This window comes from Alosa sapidissima, chromosome 24, assembly GCF_018492685.1.
Source record: "Alosa sapidissima isolate fAloSap1 chromosome 24, fAloSap1.pri, whole genome shotgun sequence".
NCBI classification, from domain to species: Eukaryota; Metazoa; Chordata; class Actinopteri; order Clupeiformes; family Clupeidae; genus Alosa; species Alosa sapidissima.
This window is the reverse complement of record NC_055980.1, coordinates 25,002,591-25,025,921: the sequence shown is the minus strand read 5'-3', so window position 1 is coordinate 25,025,921 and position 23,331 is coordinate 25,002,591. Positions and strand designations below refer to the sequence as shown.

General features: G+C 40.1%; 1 long non-coding RNA gene across 1 annotated transcript; it reads left to right on the top strand.

Moving 5' to 3' along the window:
• The first annotated feature begins 6,054 nt into the window (after positions 1-6,054).
• Positions 6,055-23,031, top strand: LOC121700376. Its single transcript, XR_006027209.1, has 4 exons — positions 6,055-6,068; positions 10,561-10,566; positions 15,576-15,580; positions 22,737-23,031. It is a non-coding gene; the product is annotated as an uncharacterized LOC121700376 (long non-coding RNA).
• The last annotated feature ends 300 nt before the right edge of the window (positions 23,032-23,331 follow it).

Below are 23,331 nucleotides of genomic sequence, written 5' to 3'. Positions count from 1 at the left end.
ACTCGCAATTTCGGCAATAAAGTTGAAATATCATATCTACTTTAATCTCGACGTGTCGACTTTAAAACGTTGCACTGTATCGTGCTGCTCCCGCCTCGTTGCAGTCAGGACACTCCAATTGAAAACCATGTAATTACACGGATTTTATTGCTAATGTTTGCTTGCATCGCGTCCGGTTAGGACATGGTCTAATACAATTCTACTTTTAATATTCTGGTTGAAATATTTCACAATGTTTGGTGCGGAACGCTGAAGGTGCCATTCCATTTGTTGTGTTTATCAAGAAAATGTGCATTTGATTTACCAAAGAGTGTGATTATATTACTAAATAGTGCACTCGTTTTACTAAATTGTGCTCTCACTAGATTGTGTCCTTTACTAGATTATGTCCTCAATTTAATAAATGGTGCACTCTTTTTACTAAATAGTGCGCTCATTTTACGAAATAATAGGCTCATTTGCTAAATTGTTGCTTATTTAACTAGATTATGCTCACTTTTTAATTTCTGGTAAATGAACACATTAGTAAAGTAGTTTATGTAAACTTAGTTTACATAACATACAATAATTAAAAAACAAAAATACAAAGTAGAATAATTGTAATACAGAGTGTAATTGATGACCGACTTAACTTCTCTGAGCATATAGCTTCTATTGCAAAATCATGTCGGTTTATGCTTTACAACATTAGGAAGATCAGACCTTATCTGACACAAGATTCCACACAACTTCTTGTTCAGACCATGGTCATCTCTAAGCTGGACTATTCCATTAAAGTTCTCAATGTATCGTTTTAAATGTCAGGGCCCTCGGAAGTCTACCAATGAAGTGTAGAGATACATTGAGCCTCGTAAATGGTGTAAAACAGTGATTTATTTGCATGGCTAGCCCGATGCCGAAGCACCACTATTGAAAAAGCTGTTGGTAGCATCGGCTAACTAGCGCCAGATTTTGGAGTGCAGGGGACAAGCCGAGATGGGCTATGAGACATACGTTCACACTCGGTATCATGTTTCAATACACTTTAGGTCAATATCACACCGGAATTCTCCTTTAACTCATACATTTCAATGACCCAAATAGACAATAACTTTCTGTCATGAGCTCTCTCTCTGCCTGGTAACACACGCTGATTGAAGTCTGATGACCTCCACCTGTTCCTGCTCTGCTCTGCTCTGCCTCACCCTCGTTACCTACCAGCTGCACTGCATTCACCACTCATCATGCCCTGTATATAAAGCCTTGCTTTTCAGTCCACACTTGTCAGATCGTCTGCAACCAGCACCAGTTACCTGCCTGTTTTGGAAAACGCCTCCTACTCTTTGCCTGTGATCCCGGACCCGCTCGACTACTTCTGTGTTCTCCAGCCCCGGTAATCTTGACCTGCCTTCCGTCCCTCTTCTACGAATACCGCCTAGTCCTTGACTGTACTGCTGCTTCGTTTCAATTGCTGTTGTGTGTGTGTGTTTCCCCCAGGACTTCCCGGATCATCCAGCTCCTGCCATCGCTGTTCGGCTACTGGGGGAACACACACACGCAGACTCTTGGAACTCCTGTACCCCCCCCCCCGGAACCCCTGGAACCCCTGAAACCCCCATAACCCCCAACCCTTAAATAAACTTTTGAACGTGACGCTTTTGTGGTCCTCGTCCTGTTTGGTGTCTGACACTTTCAATGTTTGTGTGTGTGTGTATTAGGGGTGTAAAGATTAACCGATACGTATCGGTATCTGTTTTTAACGTGTAAGATACGGCTACATCGATACGTGAAGCCCCGTATCGGAATAAAACTTAAATGAACCGGTCGTTATATCGATTTACTTGTTACGAATCGGTTCACAACCTTTTCTGCTCGCTCAGACTCTCATTTACGTTGCAAGCAGCGCCCACTTCCGGTTTTGAAACTACACGTGGCACAGATTTGTGGGTAATGCAGTTCGTTTTGGGCTACATTCATTGCCCAAAGTTGTCAAAGGACCTCATTACCCATACATCTACTGCAACTTAAGCACGTGACAACTCGCACTCGGTCGTTTTTACTCTTTTGTTTTTCCAGGCGAAAATGATAGTCTGAGTAGCCTTATGTTTGATGAAGGGATTTCCTTACTGTTTTTCTTAAATAGTTAAATATATAGCTATATAGACTTTACTTTACTTTATTTCTACATTGTTGCACTGTTGGCTTACTCATTTGCACTATCACCATGACCACTATCACCATTGCACTACCACCATGACACTCATTCACACAGAGCACCTTAGAGCACCTTACCATACCTTACTATACACAGAGAATCACAGGCTCAGTCATGGCAAGCGCCTCTGATTTATTAATCACCACTGGATACTGTTTTTAGAATTGATTTAGATTAAGTGTTAGTATAATTTGTATTTTTGTAATTTGTATTTTAGTATATTTTTATATATTGTATTAAGTGTTAGTATAATTTGTATTTTAGTATATTTAGCATATTCTTTATCTTCTACTGTCCTTACTGCTTAGTTGTGTTTTTATATTATATACTTTAATTACTCTTTCTGCTGTTAAAGAATGTGTTTGTGTTGTATGTATGCTGCTGCTGAGACCTTGAATTTCCCCTGGGGATCAATAAAGTATCAATCTATCTATCTATCTATCTATCTATCTATCTATTTTATTCTCTATAAAATCTATAATGTCTATAAAAATGTATTTTTATGTTGTATTTGGCTGCTGTGTTTGACTGAAATGTAGACTTATTTTTTCATTTCTATACAGTATACAGTATGATACAAACCTCAGTTTAGATAATCGTATTCACACTTTTTTTGTCTAATTGACAACCATGACCATGATAATTGATAACATAAAATGAATGTGCACCTTGAGCAAATGATAAATCTTTCAGAATGCTTTCCATTCTTGAACTGCATCGAATCGCATCTCATCGAATCGTACTGAATTGTTTTTTATGAACATGTATCTTTTCTTGTATCGAATCGTGCCCATGTATCTAGATGTGAATCGTATCGTCTTTTACATGAGAGATTCACACCCCTAGTGTGTATGTATGTGTGTGTGTGTGTGTGTGTGTGTGTGTGTGTGTGTGTGTGTGTGTGTGTGTGTGTATGTTTGTGTGTGTGTCTGTGTGTGTGTGTAGGGCGACTCTGGTGGCCCCCTGGTGTGTAAGTCGTTTGAGCAGTTCGTCCAGGTCGGGGTGGTGAGTTTTGGACATGGCTGTGCCCGGCGTGGCTACCCTGGCGTGTACACACGTGTGCTCAGCTACACAAAGTTCATCCAGCGTGCCGTCCGCAAATACAGATGAACAACAGCTCCCTCTAATGGCCGCGCATCTCTCCTGTCTTTCTCAATCAATAAAGTTGATGTCTTTCTCGATCAATAAAGTCTTTAGCAGCATCAAACTGGTGTATGTGTGTGTGTGTCGGTGTGTGTCCTATCATCAGTGGTGGAAGAAGCACTGAAACTAAGTACAAATAACCAGAGAAATATTTACTAGTAAAAGTAGAAGTACCAGAAGTACAACCCTACATAAATAAAAGTAAAAAAGTACATGCTTTTAATGTCTATGTTATAATAAAAAAAGAAAGTATTTGCTGCAGCATTTTAATTAACTTTGTTTTAGTTTAACCTTTGTAAGGTGTTCAGGTTTATAGGACCGGTTTTTAATGTTTGCTAAAACAAAATTATGCTATTTATTATTTCTTTAAACTTAAGACTATTGGCTCTATTATTTCTTTAAACTTAGGCCTTATCTATCTATCTACAGTATCTTGTCAGATGGTAAATTAAATTGCTTTAGATTAAAAAGTGTCTCACAACATGGCAGGGTTGTGCACAATTTGAATTGCAATTCTACTTCCTGTTTGCTACCTCAATTGAAATGCAAGTGAAATTCAAGAATTGAATTGGAATTTAAGAGCCCATTTCAATTCAATTCTGGAATTTTGCATAAGCCTGCAACGTGGTAGCTGTGGTAAAGCTGGCTACAGTGTCCATACCATGTTCTACATCAAGTGCCCGTGGGTAAAGCATCCATACCATGTTCTACACCAAGTGCCTGTGGGTAAATATTTGAATGAAATTAAATGTATCCATACATTTTTAAACAATAATTATGCAGTTGTTAGTATATAATCAGGAAGTTGTAATAGCATATGCCTCTTTACTTTAGGTGTTGTGATTGTACAGTATGTTATGTATATTCAGGTGATCATTGTGAATTGTGTGATCGGTAATATGCTTCCCCATCACATTAAAATGGTGTTTTCTCAACATTGATCACATCATCTTAGTAACTGTATTCTGTTACTTACTGTACCCTATCCAATTACAGACAAATGCAGAGTTCTGATGCAAAACCCTCTGAACGCCACATCCGTAAAAAATTAGATAACAATGGTGAGTGAATGCTCTCCACATATACGCTTTATTTAAACTAGATGTACCACAGAGCGGTACAAAATATGACCGCCGCCCAGTCCAGCACTTTTTTTCCACAAAAATAAATCACGCTGAAAGGCATATATGATTCTAACTGTCTCACTAAATTGCATTATCCACACTCAATTCTCACTGGTATCTGCTAGACAATAAGTACAAAAAACATGATTAGTTCATAGATTTCACATGTAAAATTCATGTTATACAACCCCACCCCCATCTTGCCTGTTCATAATTCTGAGAAATTCTTGAATTGTGTGCATGTGTGCGTGTGTACATGTTTATGTTTATGTGTGTGTGTGTGTGTGTGTGTGTGTGTGTGTGCGTGCGTGCTTGTGTGTGCGCCTGCGTATGTGCCTGTGTTTGTGCATGTGCATGCATGCGTACATATGTCTACTGTGTGAGTATGTGTCATACGTATGATTACTGTGAATGTATGTGTGTGCGTGTGTATCTGTTTATGCACATGTGTGCATATGGAATGGGTTAACATGACCCCTGGAGGCAAACACACAGAAAAAATTGGTCATCCAAGGCTCTACGGTTCTCAAGATATTCACAGAATCCTGTGTTGGTGTACGGTCACTAAATGTACACATAAATTATTTTATTGTAAGGCTCGAGATATTCACAGAAAACTGTGTCTGCCCTACCCTCCTTTTGGGGGGTCCAGTCCAGCGGGGGGGCTACAGATCAAAACGAAAAACGATGGTTCCATGCTATGCATGTGGGGTTACATGCCCACCAAGTTCCGTGTACCCCGGTCTTTCAGTGTCCCGGGAATGATTGACGGAAATTTGGACATGTGAAAAAGAAAAAAAATCTGACTAAACCTATATGACCGCCGCTTCGCATAATAATTTCCCTTCAAAACCCACTAAATACCACTCTTTTCATGGTCTGAAATATCGATTTGTAGGCTGATGGAAAAAAATAATCATTAAATAGAAAAGTGGTCAGACCGAGTTAGAGGGTTTTGCATCTGAACAACAGGGGTAGAGAAACCAAAAGATGAAACAAAATTAATCGAAGATGCAAAACTCATCAAAAATAATAAAAGGACATTTGTGTGCACTTGAGCAAAGCATGGCAATATTAGCATGGCTGGACAGTGTGACATAAGCATTTCTATGATGGGTCAATGATCTGCCAGTACAGCTGACGGTTTGAATGGAAAAACTCCATGTAAATATGTGCACACTAAGCATCATAGTGCCATATGAAAAGCTTGTGACCCTGAGTGATTTACATGAAATGCGTCTGTCATAGACAAAGGCATTTCAAGCTGTTGTTCCATGTTAAGCATCAGTCACACCACATTATGTTCCAACCACTGTCAAAGTTCAAGTACAGAATATGAATATGCAGGTGTGTGAAGTCAAAATAGCCTTTGCATGATGATGTGTGTATTTTGCGTGTTTTGCAGATGTGTACAGATTACCTGTAAATTACAGTAGAGTCTGGCATATACGTAAATGGTAAATGGTAAATTTAAAAGAAAGCCATGTAGGAATTTGATATAACAGTGGATGCTTTGTTCAAATGCACTTAATGAAACTGAGATCCACTTGATCTTGACCTTCTTAGCACAGCAGATGTCATCACTTACAAATGTGTAACAGTTTTTTGTTGGTTTCACACATCATTACAACATTTTCCAAACGTTTAATATAGCCTTCAAGGCTATAAAAAACTCTTTTGGATTAACTGTGTAGCACAAATGGATAATATATATATATATATATATTATCCATGTTGAATTGTTCTATTAGTTATGAACATGTATGAATGTTTCATAACTAATAGAAATTGCAAATGGATAATATAGGCACTTACTATAGGTCTTACATGTCGATGACAAGTTACATCATAGAGGAAACTAGATGTATCGCATAGCGGTACAAAATATGACCGCCGCTCAGTCCTGTACATCCGTTCCGCGAAAATAAATCACATTTCAATTTGTCTCCATATTTTACTCCATCCCCCACTCTTGAAACTTTTGGGTTTTTTTGCTTGTTTGGCATGCCTGAGTGTGTGTGTGCGGCTGCACAGAAAGTAGCCTACTGGTGCTGAAAAGGTGAATTGATTGTAGAATAGCCAAAGAAGATGTAGCATTGTTATAAAACCTTTAAAATCTCTAAACAATCACAAGTAGGGCAGTTCATCACAGTTCATCCATTGCAACTGGATTGATGAAAGGTCACTTACACCTGTAGGCATTGTATTTGGGAAAAGCAAAAGGTATCAGCATAATGTTATTTATTTATTTTTTATGTATTTATGAACAAAAACATCTGTCAGTTCCATGCCGTTTTCAACAGCTATCAAAAACAAAGGTCATTTTTGGATGGATGGATTTTTTGTGAATGTTTCTTCTTCTACATAAGATTTTAGTCATCTTTAGTTCATGTAATACTTTATTGTCAATGCACAAATTAAGTAACAGTAGTCTGAAACGTTATTGTTAATACACAAATTAAGTAACAGTAGTCTGAAACTAAATGCTGTTTTACATCTAACCAGTGGAGCAAATAACTGACATGTCCAAATGGGCCTTGATGAAATGCGTCGCTAGACTGTTCATACACATTTTAACGGGCCAAAGTTGAAGAGCTTTTGTCCGTTATTGTTCATGCAAATATAGGCTGATTCATGTTCCCTTGCATTGTGTAACTGAGGTCTATGGCTAGTCTGGCTTTCATCAGACCAAGCTCAATCTTTTAAGAAATCAAAAAATAAATAGCGGGCAGATCAGGCTGGGTTCACCCAGCCTAGTCCATAGGCACCCGATAATTTTCCGATTGAGATATACACGCTCTGGCTATTCTAAATGCAAAAATGCATCAGGGAGTTATGACAAAACTGTAACTAACAAACTAGATCCTAATAGAAAGCTGTTAGCTTCCCTAAGATACAGGTAGGATTATAAGGTAGGCCTATTTACAACATAAATTGTCGATAGGCTATGCTGGTGACACAAATAAAATCTCCTTTGGAAACCAATGGCTTACGCCTTACAGTATCAAGCGGACTTAAACTGCCATATCATACCACAACATTTACGCAGCTCCATGAGTCAAGGAAAGCGCGAATGAAGTAGCCACTTCTAAATGGGACCCACTACACAGTAGCTTAAGGTGTGTTGCTAAAGCAGCCATAATGAAATGAAGGTGTCATTGTTTGGATACTTCACACACATGTGCTTTTTAATTTCACAGACTACAACTACCAAGCTGGAATCAAAGCACATCGATTCCCCTCTCACACCCTGCACGCACTTAAAACAAAATAAACAGGCGTCTCAGTCTCACGCATGTAACGTTATAGGCAAAACTGTATCAGACTGGTGTAACGTTGGTAAATCTTCCATTGCACAGAATGATTTTGTAGCACGTGCAATAAATGACAGTCGAAAGATACAAACAGTGTTGCTATCAATTTGCTTGGTATAACCGCATTTATAGTTTTCTACAAATGCAATCAATCAAATTGGCCTCCATCACTCAACCAACGCTAACGGTAACATTACCTATGTCCTTATTGATATTACAAGATTAACGTACCTGCAGTAAAAACCAAGCATGTCCGATAAACATCCTCAGATTTATTTCGGCTTCAAGAAGAAATGGGAATTACACTTCATGTGAACATCGTCCTATCCTTATTAGATGTTCGTTACGGTAAATTACAGTCCTTGTAGGAAGCGTCCATTGTTTTTCCAACCCACTTTTAACTTCCAACAAAATTACGTCTCACTGCAACGATGCGCCATCTAGTGGACAAACGACTACTTATCGCCAATACTGAAAATGCAGCCATGATGATGATGATGATGATGAATATTTATTTTGGCTTTCTTTTAATCCTACTGAATTTGTAATTATGTATTGGCCGTTCTAATACCGATAGTATGTGGGTGCCTGTGTGTGTGTGCATGTGTATATGTGTGCTCCGCCATCTACAGGCCAATGAGTGTACAGTCACTAAATGTACACATAACCTACTTTTTTTAGACCCCCCCATGGATGAAATTCTACGAAACTTGGCATACCCCCAGAGAATGCCAGGTCAATCATACACATACAATTTGGTGCAGTTCTGAACATCTTAACTGAAGATAGGGGCGATTAAAGCAGAATAATATTGCATTTTCATTTTTTACCGGGGGGTGGGGGGTGCAAATCACAAATGAGTGATTATGGGCCAGGTTGATGTGGGCCCTTGAGACCAACATACCATAAAAGATTCTTCATCCTCAGTGCCACGGTTCAGGTAGTTATTTAGGAAAAACTGTTTTTTTTGCTGTTCGGGGGGCCCAGCACGGGGGTTTGGGGGTGGTGGCCCCCAGGGACGAAACGAAAATTTTCCGTAAAAGTCTAGTGGGGCTACATACCCACCAAATTTCATGTACCCCGGTGGTTCAGTGTCCCGGGTAACGTTGACCAAAAATTCAGGAAGTAGATGGCGGGAAAAATTCTTGAATTGTGTGCATGTGTGCGTGTACAAGTTTATGTTTATGTGTGTGGGTGTGTGTGTGTGTGTATGTGCGTGCTTGTGTGTTTGCCTGCGTATGTGTGTTTGTGCATGTGCATGCATGCATACATATGTCTACTGTGTGAGTATGTGTCATACGTATGATTACTGTAAATGTATGTGTGTGCGTGTGTATCTGTTTATGCACATGTGTGCACATGGAATGGGTTAACATGACCCCTGGAGGCAAACATACGGAAAAAATGGGTCATCCTAGGCCCTACGGTTCTCAAGATATTCACAGAAAACTGTGTCTGCCCTACCCTCCTTTCGGGGGGTCCAGTACAGCGGGGGGGCTACAGATCAAAACGAAAACCGATGGTTCCATGCTATCCATGTGGGGTTACATGCCCACCAAGTTTCGTGTACCCCGGTCTTTCAGTGTCCCGGGAATCCTTGTTGGTGTACGATCACTAAATGTACACATAAATTATTTTATTGTAAGGCCCCCCATGAACGAAAGTTCACAAAAGTTGGCATGCATTCGGAGGGTGTCATAATGATCCTACACTTTCAATTTCGTGCAGTTTTGACCATGTCAGCCAGAGATATTGTGGTGAAAACACCTCATTTTTTGCTTTTTAATTTTTAACTAGGTGGCGCTATACATGAAATAAGTGGTAATGGGATGGGTTGACATGCCCCCTTAAGACCAACATACAAAAAAAAGGTGGACCTCCTAGGCCCTACGGTTCTCGAGATATTCACAGAAAACTGTCTCTGGCCACCTACAGGCCAGTTGGTGTATAGTAACATAAATTAATTTATTGTGTGGCCCCCCATTAACGGAATTCGACGAAACTTGGCGTGCATACAGAGGGTGTCATAATGATCCTACACTTCATGCAGTTTTGACTATGTTAGGTCACAGATACCTGCGATTACAACACCTCATTTTTACTTTTTTGTGTTTGGGTTGCCAGAGGGTTGCCAGTTCGAACCCTGACCAGTAGGCACGGCTGAAGTGCCCTTGAGCAAGGTACCTAACCCCTCACTGCTCCCAGAGTGCCGCTGTTGATGCAGGCAATGCGCCAGGATTAGTGTGTGCTTCACCTCACTGTGTGTTCACTGTGTGCTGAGTGTGTTTCACTAATTCATGGATTGGGATAAATGCAGACCAAAAGAGACCAAATTACCCTCACGGGATCAAATAAGTATATATACTTATACTTACTTAAATGTGGATTTTGGCTAGAGTGTTTCTGTTTCGGCCTGTGTGATAATTGTCAGATAGCATGTTGTCATATTTGACAGAAGCAATACAGCAGTTAAAAAACAAATATGTCAACAAAGAGTCTGAACAGTGATGCCTTTTCAGGTTGTTTATGTGGTCTTATCAGTAATTATTATGACATATAGGTTTAGTCCGATTTTTTTTTCTTTTTTCTTTTTTTTTTTTTTTTTTTTTCTTTTTCGCATGCCCAAATTTCCGTCAATGATTCCCGGGACACTGAAAGACCGGGGTACACGAAACTTGGTGGGCATGTAACCCCACATGGATAGCATGGAACCATCGTTTTTCGTTTTGATCTGTAGCCCCCCCGCTGGACTGGACCCCCCGAAAGGAGGGTAGGGCAGACACAGTTTTCTGTGAATATCTCAAAAACCGTAGGGTTTAGGAGGACCATTTTTTTTTTGTATGTTGATCTCAAGGGGCCATGTCAACCCATTCCATAACCACTCATTTCATGTATAGCGCCACCTAGTTAAACACAAAAAAGTAAAAATGAGGTGTTGTAATTGAAGGTATCTGTGACCTAACATAGTCAAAACTGCACGAAATTGGAAGTGTAGGATCATTATGACACCCTCTGTATGCACGCCAAGTTTTGTGGAATTCCGTTCATGGGGGGCCACACAATAAATTAATTTATGTTACTATACACCAACTGGCCTGTAGGTGGCCGGAGACAGTTTTCTGTGAATATCTCGAGAACCGTAGGGCCTAGGAGGTCCACCTTTTTTATGCATGTTGGTCTTAAGGGGGCATGTCAACCCATCCCATTACCACTTATTTCATGTATAGCGCCACCTAGTTAAAAATTAAAAAGCAAAAAATTAGGTGTTTTCATCACAATATCTCTGGCTGACAAGGTCAAAACTGCACGAAATTAAAAGTGTAGGATCATTATGACACCCTCCGAATGCATGCCAAGTTTTGTGTACTTTCGTTCATGGGGGGCCTTACAATAAAATAATTTATGTGTACATTTAGTGACGTACACCAACAAGGATTCCCGGGACACTGAAAGACCGGGGTACACAAAACTTGGTGGGCATGTACCCCCACATGGATAGCATGGAACCGTCATTCTTCGTTTTGATCTGTAGCCCCCCCCCCCGCTGGACTGGACCCCCCGAAAGGAGGGTAGGGCAGACACAGTTCTCTGTGAATATCTTGAGAACTGTAGGGCCTAGGATGACCAATTTTTTCCGTATGTTTGCCTCCAGGGGTCATGTTAACCCATTCCATGTGCACACATGTGCATAAACAGATACACACGCACACACATACATTTACAGTAATCATACGTATGACACATACTCACACAGTAGACATATGTACGCATGCATGCACATGCACAAACACACATACGCAGGCAAACACACAAGCACGCACATACACACACACACACACACACACACATAAACATAAATTTGTACACGCACACATGCACACAATTCAAGAATTTTTCCCGTCATCTACTCCCTGAATTTTTGGTCATTGATACCCGGGACACCGAACCACCGGGGTACATGAAATTTGGTGGGTATGTAGCCCCACTAGACTTTTACGGAAAAAATTCATTTCGTCCCCGGGGAACCCCCCCCCCCCCCCCCCCGTGCTGGGCCCCCTGAACCGCAAAAAAAAAACAGTTTTTCCTAAATAACTACCTGAACCGTGGCACTGAGGATGAAGAATCTTTTATGGTATGTTGGTCTCAAGGGCCCACATCAACCTGGCTCATAATCACTCATTTGTGATTTGCACCCCCACCCCCCGGTAAAAAATGAAAATGCAATATTTTTCTGCTTTAATCGCCCCTATCTTCAGTTAAGATGTTCAGAACTGTACCAAATTTTATGTGTATGATTGACCTGGCATTTTCTGGGGGTATGCCAAGTTTCGTAGAATTTCATCCATGGGGGGGGTCTAAAAAAATTAGGTTATGTGTACATTTAGTGACTGTACACTCATTGGCCTGTAAATGGCGGTGCACACATATACACATGCACACACACAGGCACCCACATACTATCGGTATTAGAACGGCCGATACATAATTACAAATTCAGTAGGATTAAAAGAAAGCCAAAATAAATATTCATCATCATCATCATGGCTGCATTTTCAGTATTGGCGAGAAGTAGTCGTTTGTCCACTAGATGGCGCATCGTTGTAGTGAGACGTAATTTTGTTGGAAGTTAAAAGTGGGTTGGAAAAAACAATGGACGCTTCCTACAAGGACTGTAATTTACCGCAGCGAACATCTAATAAGGATAGGACGATGTTCACATGAAGTGTTATTCCCATTTCTTCTTGAAGCCGAAATAAATCTGAGGATGTTTATCGGACATGCTTGGTTTTTACTGCAGGTACGTTAATCTTGTAATATCAATAAGGACCTAGGTAATGTTACCGTTAGCGTTGGTTGAGTGATGGAGGCATTTGATTGATTGCATTTGTAGAAAACTATAAATGCGGTTATACCAAGCAAATTGATAGCAGCACTGTTTGTATCTTTTGACTGTCATTTATTGCACGTGCTACAAAATCATTCTGTGCAATGGAAGATTTACCAACGTTACACCGGTCTGATACAGTTTTGCCTATACATGCGTGAGACTGAGACGCCTGTTTATTTTGTTTTAAGTGCGTGCAGGGTGTGCGAGGGGAATCGATGTGCTTTGATTCCAGCTTGGTAGTTGTAGTCTGTGAAATTAAAAAGCACGTGTGTGTGAAGTATCCAAACAATGACACCTTCATTTCATTATGGCTGCTTTAGCAAAACACCTTAAGCTACTGTGTAGTGGGTCCCATTTAGAAGTGGCTACTTCATTCGCGCTTTCCTTGACTCATGGAGCTGCGTGAATGTTATTACAAATTTTCGCCACGATATGACAGTTTAAGTCCGCTTGATACTGTAAGGCGTAAGCCATTGGTTTCCAAAGGAGATTTTATTTGTGTCGCCAGCATAGCCTATTGACAATTTATGTTGTAAATAGGCCTACCTTATAATCCTACCTGTAGCTTAGGGAAGCTAACAGCTTTCTATTAGGATCTAGTTTGTTAGTTACCGTTTTGTCATAACTCCCTGATGCATTTTTGCATTTAGAATAGCCAGAGCGTGGATATCTCAATCGGAAAATTAAACAATATCGGGTGCCTATGGACTAGGCTGGGTGAACCCAGCCTGATCTGCCCGCTAGCCTATTTATTTTTTGATTTCTTAAAAGATTGAGCTTGGTCTGATGAAAGCCAGACTAGCCATGGACCTCAGTTAAACAATGCAAGGGAACATGAATCAGCCTATATTTGCACGAACAATAACGGACAAAAGCTCTTCAACTTTGGCCCGTTAAAATGTGTATGAACAGTCTAGCGACGCATTTCATTCATCAAGGCCCATTTGGACATGTCAGTTATTTGCACCACTGGTTAGATGTAAAACAGCATTTCGTTTCAGACTAGGCTACTGTTACTTAATTTGTGCATTAACAATAACGTTTCAGACTACTGTTACTTAATTTGTGCATTGACAATAAAGTATTACATGAACTAAAGATGACTAAAATCTTATGTAGAAGAAGAAACATTCACAAAAAATCCATCCATCCAAAAATGACCTTTGTTTTTGATAGCTGTTGAAAACGGCATGGAACTGACTGTTTTTGTTTATAAATAAATAAATAAATAAATAAATAAATAACATTATGCTGATACCTTTTGCTTTTCCCAAATACAATGTAGCCTACAGGTGTAAGTGACCTTTCATCAATCCAGTTGCAATGGATGAACTGTGATGAACTGCCCTACTTGTGATTGTTTAGAGATTTTAAAGGTTTTATAACAATGCTACATCTTCTTTGGCTATTCTACAATCTATTCACCTTTTCAGCACCAGTAGGCTACTTTCTGTGCAGCCGCACACACACACTCAGGCATGCCAAACAAGCATACACAAAAGTTTCAAGAGTGGGGGATGGAGTAAAATATGGAGACAAATTGAAGTGTGATTTATTTTCGCGGAACGGATGTACAGGACTGAGCGGCGGTCATATTTTGTACCGCTATGCGGTACATCTAGTTACCATCTGCAATTGGTTGCCTCTTATGTGCCCCTGGATATTCAAACCTGAGGCTGTGTTCTGTCACTATTTTTCACTTGTGAAACACCTGATCAGTGGCCATATATCAGTATTCAAATGAACATATGCAGCTCCGTAGCTACACCTCTTCTCCGCATGCCACAAGCTCAGTGCTCCATTGAGGGCTGGACGCAGGAATCCTTCAGTAGGGAAACCTGCACATATAAGGGAAGTGTTACGGTAAGATCTTCTGTCTTAGTATATGGTTTGTGAAGTGACCCAAAGTATTCAAAACACATTTAAAGAACCTTGTTTTAATACTTTACACACATCTGCTACCATTACAAATATGTTATATCTATAATGTCATGATTATCACAGTTATGTTCTGTAAATTGTTCTGTAAATTTATGTTTACTTTACTGTTTTCTGCTACAATAGATCTATTGTAACATATAAATAAATATTTTCTATATACCTAGAAATATTAATTCATGTTCCATAAGCGGTTCATACCTGTGGCACATTTGAGCTTAATTTGACCGCTTCTTTGACCAATAAACACAGAAATCTCTATTACAATGTATCATCTTTTATCTCGTGCACATGTGCATTTTCAGACAGAAGAAACCTATTGATCAAACAGAAATGCACTTTAAATCAAACTTTGGCTTGCGTAGGAGTAAGTGTCAACATTTACATGCATTAGAACACACTGGTACTTGTTCCATGTCTTTTTATTTGTTCCATGATTATTAAGTGTGATGCACCTCTGTCCAGGTGTGATTATGGCTCTGGACCATCTACTATCAAATTTCACCATTACTGCGAACGATACTGATAAAAAACTTGATCTCTACTGCACGGAATATGTTTCATCTTTGGTCTGGGCCGGCTTCAGTGGCCTCTCGGCATGTGTGGGTCTGCCTGCCAGCTTGCGCCTTCTGTGGGCGCTCACTCAGAGGCAGCGCAGGGGCTTGTCCATCGACGTCTACATGATCAACCTCACCGTCATGGACCTGATATTCAACATCATCATAATTCCGGGCGTCATCAATTACTTAGTCTGGGAAGACTCTGCCGCTTGGACAATTACAGATTTTTGGTACTGTCTCAGTTTATCGGGCCGGCCGCTATTTATGGCCTGTATTTGTGTAGACTCCTACATTGCTGTAGTTCACCCAGTTGTATACATGAAAACGAAGCACTCCAAATATAGATTAGTTGCCAGCGCATTAGTGTGGAATTTGACTTTGGCCTTTGGGGTGCTATTTATCAGCAATGTTGAGCCCCTGTTTTCCATCACAACGCTGATATTTTTTACACTTTGTCTTACAACCATCACTTTCTGTGATGGTGCCATCTTCCTTGCTCTGAGAAAGCCGGATCCATCTGGAAGGAGTGACGTCCACCCACAGAAGCAGAGAGCTCTGCAGACCATCACCAACAGCCTGGTCATGGCATTAGTGTCCTACCTCCCTCCAATGGTGGTGTTTGGGTTCGCCCACTTGATACAGCAGGCTGTGCCTGAACAGGAGAGGTTTTGTACCATTGTAGCGGTTGCGTACATCGGGACCACATTTGGGAGTGCTGCCTTGCCACTTCTCTATCTGGGTAATCTGGGAATATTTAAGGATCTGACAACACCGAGCTTTGGCTGTGTCAAAAGGGCTTAAATCATGTGGTTCAGTTCCTCAGGCTGTTATTCCATTACACATTAAACAATATCTATAGAAATGGGGGGAGTGTATTGTTATTTGAAGGGCTTTGTTTAACAGGTGTTTTACCAAGAGTCAGTCCTCGCAATCTCAGATTTGTACCAAGAGACAGGCAGCCATTACACATAATTTTCCATCTTGGAAAAAAGACATCCTGGGTGTGCATCTGTACTGACTGAGACACAATTCTCTGTCTCAATTCTCTTAAAATCTCTGTGTCTATTTTTCAGAACTCAAAACCCACTATTGCTCCCACAAAATGTAAACCTTCAAATATCCAGCCAAATGACACACAACATTCAAAATGTCATCATTTCCATAAGAGTGAAAGTCATCTACAGAGAGAGGTTGAAATACACAGCAAACATGTAAGCATGTAATATTTAAACCAAAAATAGTGATTTTCCCCAAACAATTTGGATTTTACAGCCAACCAGACAAAAAGGAAGCAAAAGTATGTATAGGCCTATAGAACCTTTCAACTGCAGAAACAAACATTATGCGTTCCTAAGGCATTTCTGGAGGCACAGAAATACATTAAGATACAAACATTAGATAGAACATAGAAAACACTGCCAAACCTGACAGATAGGCTATGTTTATATTTAAGCATGTAGGTTTTGTAGTTCTAGCTTTAAGAGTTAACGTGTGTGCTGTGCCATCCATTTGATTCGTCATATTCTTGTAATAGCAACTTAGCCTTCTTTAGCCTGGTATGGAAAACCTACAGGAAATGGTGTGTCCTGTTAGATGCTACTGGTGGCCCATGGCTGATTATAGACAAATTAGTGTGCATGTGTGTTAATTGTTATTATTACACGGCTCTTCATAGTGCTGCATAATGCTCCATTTACTTGAGTGGGCCTTCCCAACGTTTGGCGGTCTGCTAATTCTGAATAACACTGATACTGACCGTTGGTAAGTATAACAGACCGCTGTCAAGGAAAATGGGCTTTGTGCTTCTAAGTCAATTCTTTCATATGACTACTCAAGGATTGGAACTTCCAACTTCCAGTTGAGCAGTACATTCATTGTAATACATTGAGATAGCAATTGAGCTCTATCGAGATGAGTAGCATCATATGTGTTGGCATTAGAACACAGCAACAGACAAAGGCTTTTTAATTTGATGTCTAGAACTGGTTATTTTGACAGGCACCAAAATAAATATTAACCTTATAATTGATTACTTGTCAGGGCTGTGCAGTGCTGTGCAATGTGGAGAGTCCTGATTGGTTGACTTATTTTTTTCAAAAACCTCTCCTTTCCTGTTGAGAACTGTTTGACTCCCTCATGAATGCTTGAATGATTTAATGTAACCAAGCCAATAAAATAAAGGCTTTTTAACATTTGAGAATTGAGAGTGCCTTGGAATTCCTTGTTTTTCTCATCTACATTCTCCCATCCAAAGAGCACCTCAAACAAACAATTTTATTTATATTTTTTATATATACTTTTTTGATCCCGTGAGGGAAATTTGGTCTCTGCATTTAACCCAATCGGTGAATTACTGAAACAAAAACAGCACACAGTGTACACACAGTGAGGTGAAGCACACACTAATCCCGGTGCAGTGAGCTGCCTGCTGCAACGGCGGCGCTCGGGGAGCAGTGAGGGGTTAGGTGCCTTGCTCAAGGGCACTTCAGGAAGGACACTGGTCGGGGCTCGAACCGGCAACCCTCTGGTTACAAGTCCAGAGTGCTAACCAGTGGGCCACGGCTGCCCCAATTTTGCAGTCTAAGAAGCGCTCCTGACATTCTGTGCTATTTCTACAGATGCAACTAGCCGACTGGAAGTTTGAACACAAAGCGTAAGAAAAGAAATGTCTAAAATGGGCGTGGCTGATTAACCAGTTGTCAGATGTATCACAAATCGCTAATTACAACTGCAGGTTAAAAATGTATTTTTCATGTGTGTATAATACACTAGAATATTGCACACTATCCTTATAGCACTTTCATTGCCACTTGTGGAATTTATTTAAATAATTTAAAGGAGAATTCCGGTGTGATATTGACCTAAAGTGTGTTGAAACATGATACCGAGTGTGAACGTATGTCTCATAGCCCATCTCGGCTTGTCCCCTGCACTCCAAAATCTGGCGCTAGTTAGCCGATGCTACCAACAGCTTTTTCAATGGTGGTGCTTCGGCATTGGGCTAGCCATGCAAATAAATCACTGTTTTACACCATTTACGAGGCTCAATGTATCTCCACACTTCATTGGTAGACTTCCGAGGGCCCTGACATTTAAAACGAGACATTGAGAACTTTGAAAAAGCACTGGTAGTTTACTTACAAGACGATTTATACAGACAGTATCTTCACGAAGTTTAGCGTTTGCAGCCATCTTGAATTTAGTCACGATAAGTCGAGCGACGAGTAAGAATGAACAGGTATGATAAGGGATCAGATTCCAAAAATAATTCTGTGGAAATGCATGGATTCCAGGTGCTGCTACTGGAAGAAACTGGAATCCATGCATTTCCACTGAATTATTTTTGGAATCTTGTTCCGAGGGAACCAAAAATTTAATTCCCATCTCAATAAAAACAAATTCCCAACTTGACCCTTCACGGGCTCTGTAGTAACAGGTTTCCCAGTGTCAGTTTGTATTTGCCATGTAAATACGATAAAGCATTAATCAAGCCACAGTCCATTTTCTTTCAAAGGTGTTTTTGTATTATTCCAGACGCCACTGTCCTAAAACAAACAGAAGCAAGTGCTGTCAGGTTATTTTTGATTGATGCTTGTCAAAGTGTCTGTTTTGCCTGAGCAAGGAAAATGAGTCTGCATGAGGTCAGAAAACTCACTTAGTCATTCAAATCAAATCAAGGCTGTCGTGAGGTCAACATGTCATGAGGTCAACATGTCTGCTTTTCACACAAACTCTACTGCAGTTCAAAGGGACGAGCCCGAGGTTAATCTTTTTGAAGCCTTCAGACAAGGATCACATCCAAGTCCATGACACATTTTATATGATATTAGTAGTCCCCATATACAATCTAGTAACCTCCATCTGTTAGATGATGTGTATATAAATAGGAGTTGCAAATAAATAATAATTGCAAGTAGTGAAATAAAACAAAATCTGGACAAGAATTTGATAACACTAATGCTAAAAACTGTGGCAATCTTTGGTAACACTTTACTTGAAGGTATCTACATATGAGTGACATGCCACTGTCATGAACACATGAACCCTAAACCATGACACTGTCATGACACATGAACCCTAAACCTAATCCAAACCTCTAACCCTGACCGGCGGGTCAATACATGAAAAAAACACCTCAAACCTCAAAAAATATATACAAAAGGTTTTTCAACTGATTATGATACCTTTAGATATACTTAACAACATATTAAAAATCTAGTAAAATCTGACCTCAGTAAAGGGGTCATTTTCAAGATGTCAACCAGAAGCTAATTTTGGCTATATCTAAAACATTTTTCAGCCTAGGAAAGTGTTGTTGGTGTTGTTAGAGGTCACTGAACCATATACACTACCAGTCAAAAGTTTGAAGACACATTATAGACAGAATTCCAGATGAATACCATTTTTAATCAGGGCAGCATTTTTCATTTTTCAAAAGGGTTGTCGACTGTTGTAGAAAGAAATGGCTGATCTTTAATGCAATATCTACATTGCCCATTATTAGCAACCATTCATCCAATGTTGCAAAGGCATACCATTTTAAAAGGCTAACTGTATGCACCGGCTCTGGCATCAGCTTTGACACGACGAAGGAGACCAGCGGAGGCAGGTAGGACAATACGGTCATGACGAGGCTGTTGGTGATGGCCTGCAGAGCGCGCTGTTTCTGCGGGTGAACGCCGCTCCTTCCAGAAGGATCGGGTTTTCTCAGGGCACGGACAATTGCGACGTCGCAGAAGGCTATAATAGAGCCGGCGAAGGTGGGAACAACGACCCACAGCATTTGGCTGGCCGAGATTTCAACCAGGACAAATATCAGGCTTTGCGCCAGTGTGGCAAGCCAAACTAATGTGCAGACGAGCATTCTGTATCGAGAATGCTTCAGTTTCATGTACTGAATGGGGCAGACAACAGCCATGTAGCAATCCGCACAGATACATGCCATAAACAGGGGCCGTCCACAGAGTGTGAGGCATCCAACCGACAAACCTAGCATTGTAAACCAGTCCAGTTGTATGAAATTGTAATTGACCATGTTAGGGATCGCAAGGATGCTGTAGATGAGGTCCGCCTTTCTTGAGAACATACTGATCTGACCTGTAGAAATAAAGAAATGTTCATAATAATGAGTTCATAGTATAATGTAGTGAATTAGGAAAAAAATGTTGTGCGGGTGACAAGTTAGGCGGGGATCACTCTGACCAGCGGCAAGCGGCAGGTTCTCTATGGTTAAAACAAAATTATGCTATTTATTATTTCTGTAAACTTAGACTATTGGCTCTATTATTTCTTTAAACTTAGGCCTTATCTATCTATCTACAGTATCTTGTCAGATGGTAAATTAAATTGCTTTAGATTAAAAAGTGTCTCACAACATGGCAGGGTTGTGCACAATTCGAATTGCAATTCTACTTCCTGTTTGCTACCTCAATTGAAATGCAAGTGAAATTCAAGAATTGAATTGGAATTTAAGAGCCCGTTTCAATTCAATTCTGGAATTTTGCACAAGCCTGCAACGTGGTAGCTGTGGTAAAGCTGGCTACAGTGTCCATACCATGTTCTACATCAAGTGCCCGTGGGTAAAGCATCCATACCATGTTCTAGACCAAGTGCCTGTGGGTAAATATTTGAATGAAATTAAATGTATCCATACATTTTTAAACAATAATTATGCAGTTGTTAGTATATAATCAGGAAGTTGTAATAGCATATGCCTCTTTACTTTAGGTGTTGTGATTGTACAGTATGTTATGTATATTCAGGTGATCATTGTGAATTGTGTGATCGGTAATATGCTTCCCCATCACATTAAAATGGTGTTTTCTCAACATTGATCACATCATCTTAGTAACTGTATTCTGTTACTTACTGTACCCTATCCAATTACAGACAAATGCAGAGTTCTGATGCAAAACCCTCTGAACGCCACATCCGTAAAAAATGAGATAACAATGGTGAGTGAATGCTCTCCACATATACGCTATATTTAAACTAGATGTACCACAGAGCGGTACAAAATATGACCGCCGCCCAGTCCAGCACTTTTTTTCCACAAAAATAAATCACGCTGAAAGGCATATATGATTCTAACTGTCTCACTAAATTGCATTATCCACACTCAATTCTCACTGGTATCTGCTAGACAATAAGTACAAAAAACATGATTAGTTCATAGATTTCACATGTAAAATTCATGTTATACAACCCCACCCCCATCTTGCCTGTTCATAATTCTGAGAAATTCTTGAATTGTGTGCATGTGTGCGTGTGTACATGTTTATGTTTATGTGTGTGTGTGTGTGTGTGTGTGTGTGTTTGTGCATGTGCATGCATGCGTACATATGTCTACTGTGTGAGTATGTGTCATACGTATGATTACTGTGAATGTATGTGTGTGCGTGTGCATATGGAATGGGTTAACATGACCCCTGGAGGCAAACATACAGAAAAAATTGGTCATCCAAGGCCCTACGGTTCTCAAGATATTCACAGAAAACTCTGTTGGTGTACGGTCACTAAATGTACACATAAATTATTTTATTGTAAGGCTCGAGATATTCACAGAAAACTGTGTCTGCCCTACCCTCCTTTTGGGGGGTCCAGTCCAGCGGGGCTACAGATCAAAACGAAAAACGATGGTTCCATGCTATGCATGTGGGGTTACATGCCCACCAAGTTCCGTGTACCCCGGTCTTTCAGTGTCCCGGGAATGATTGACGGAAATTTGGACATGTGAAAAAGAAAAAAAATCTGACTAAACCTATATGACCGCCGCTTCGCATAATAATTTCCCTTCAAAACCCACTAAATACCACTCTTTTCATGGTCTGAAATATCGATTTGTATGCTGATGGAAAAAAATAATCATTAAATAGAAAAGTGGTCAGACCGAGTTAGAGGGTTTTGCATCTGAACAACAGGGGTAGAGAAACCAAAAGATGAAACAAAATTAATCGAAGATGCAAAACTCGTCAAAAATAATAAAAGGACATTTGTGTGCACTTGAGCAAAGCATGGCAATATTAGCATGGCTGGACAGTGTGACATAAGCATTTCTATGATGGGTCAATGATCTGCCAGTACAGCTGACGGTTTGAATGGAAAAACTCCATGTAAATATGTGCACACTAAGCATCATAGTGCCATATGAAAAGCTTGTGACCCTGAGTGATTTACATGAAATGCGTCTGTCAAAGTCATTTCAAGCTGTTGTTCCATGTTAAGCATCAGTCACACCACATTATGTTCCAACCACTGTCAAAGTTCAAGTACAGAATATGAATATGCAGGTGTGTGAAGTCAAAACAGCCTTTGCATGACGATGTGTGTAGTTTGCGTGTTTTGCAGATGTGTACAGATTACCTGTAAATCAGGGCTTGAAAACGAAATAATTTTTCAAACGTTCCGTTCCGAACGGTTCAGGTAGGCCTATGTTGCATGCGTTCCGCCACAAACATATCGGTCCTGAACCGGTTCGGAACGCAAAATATCGTTCGTTCTTAAAGTTCCGGAAGTGTTTGGCGGGCCTATCAAGTCTATTTTTGTGGACTTTACCTTAGATGAGATGTAGGGGAGAGCCGGTGTTGCACCAAATCCTGTGACCTGTCGAAATTTGTGACTCTAGAGGGCGCTCTATGAATTTAATGAGTTGGACTGACACATTGACAAAGCACTTACGCAAATAACGTAAGATCATAGAGGTCTAAAATATGGACCGGGCAAATAAATCCTCTACTATACTGAAACTTCAATGCAGATGCATTTACTGAAATGCAAACGCACAGTAAACGCTATATAGTCTGTAGTTCATCAACAAACAACCTACCGGTTAAAACGGAAAATGATAGCGAGAAAGTAGCTCGCTTAGCCTAAACAGATAGACTCACTCAACACGCAGTAGGCTAGGCTACGTCAGCAAGATCGGTCAGCCTATTTTATAAATGGTGAAGACACATAGTGCTTTTGTGGTTAAGCGCTTGAAACGGTCATTTATTTTCAGAATGTGTCAACTCAAGGTGTTTCTGGGTACAACTACAAAATATGGAGTCCTGTGTGCTCGTGCAATGTCATTTTTTTTGTTGTAATAAAAATAATATAAATTGTGTTTACGATAAATCTGCTGTTGTTATTGGGAAAATGTCAAAGGCTACTTATAAACATAAATCGGGGG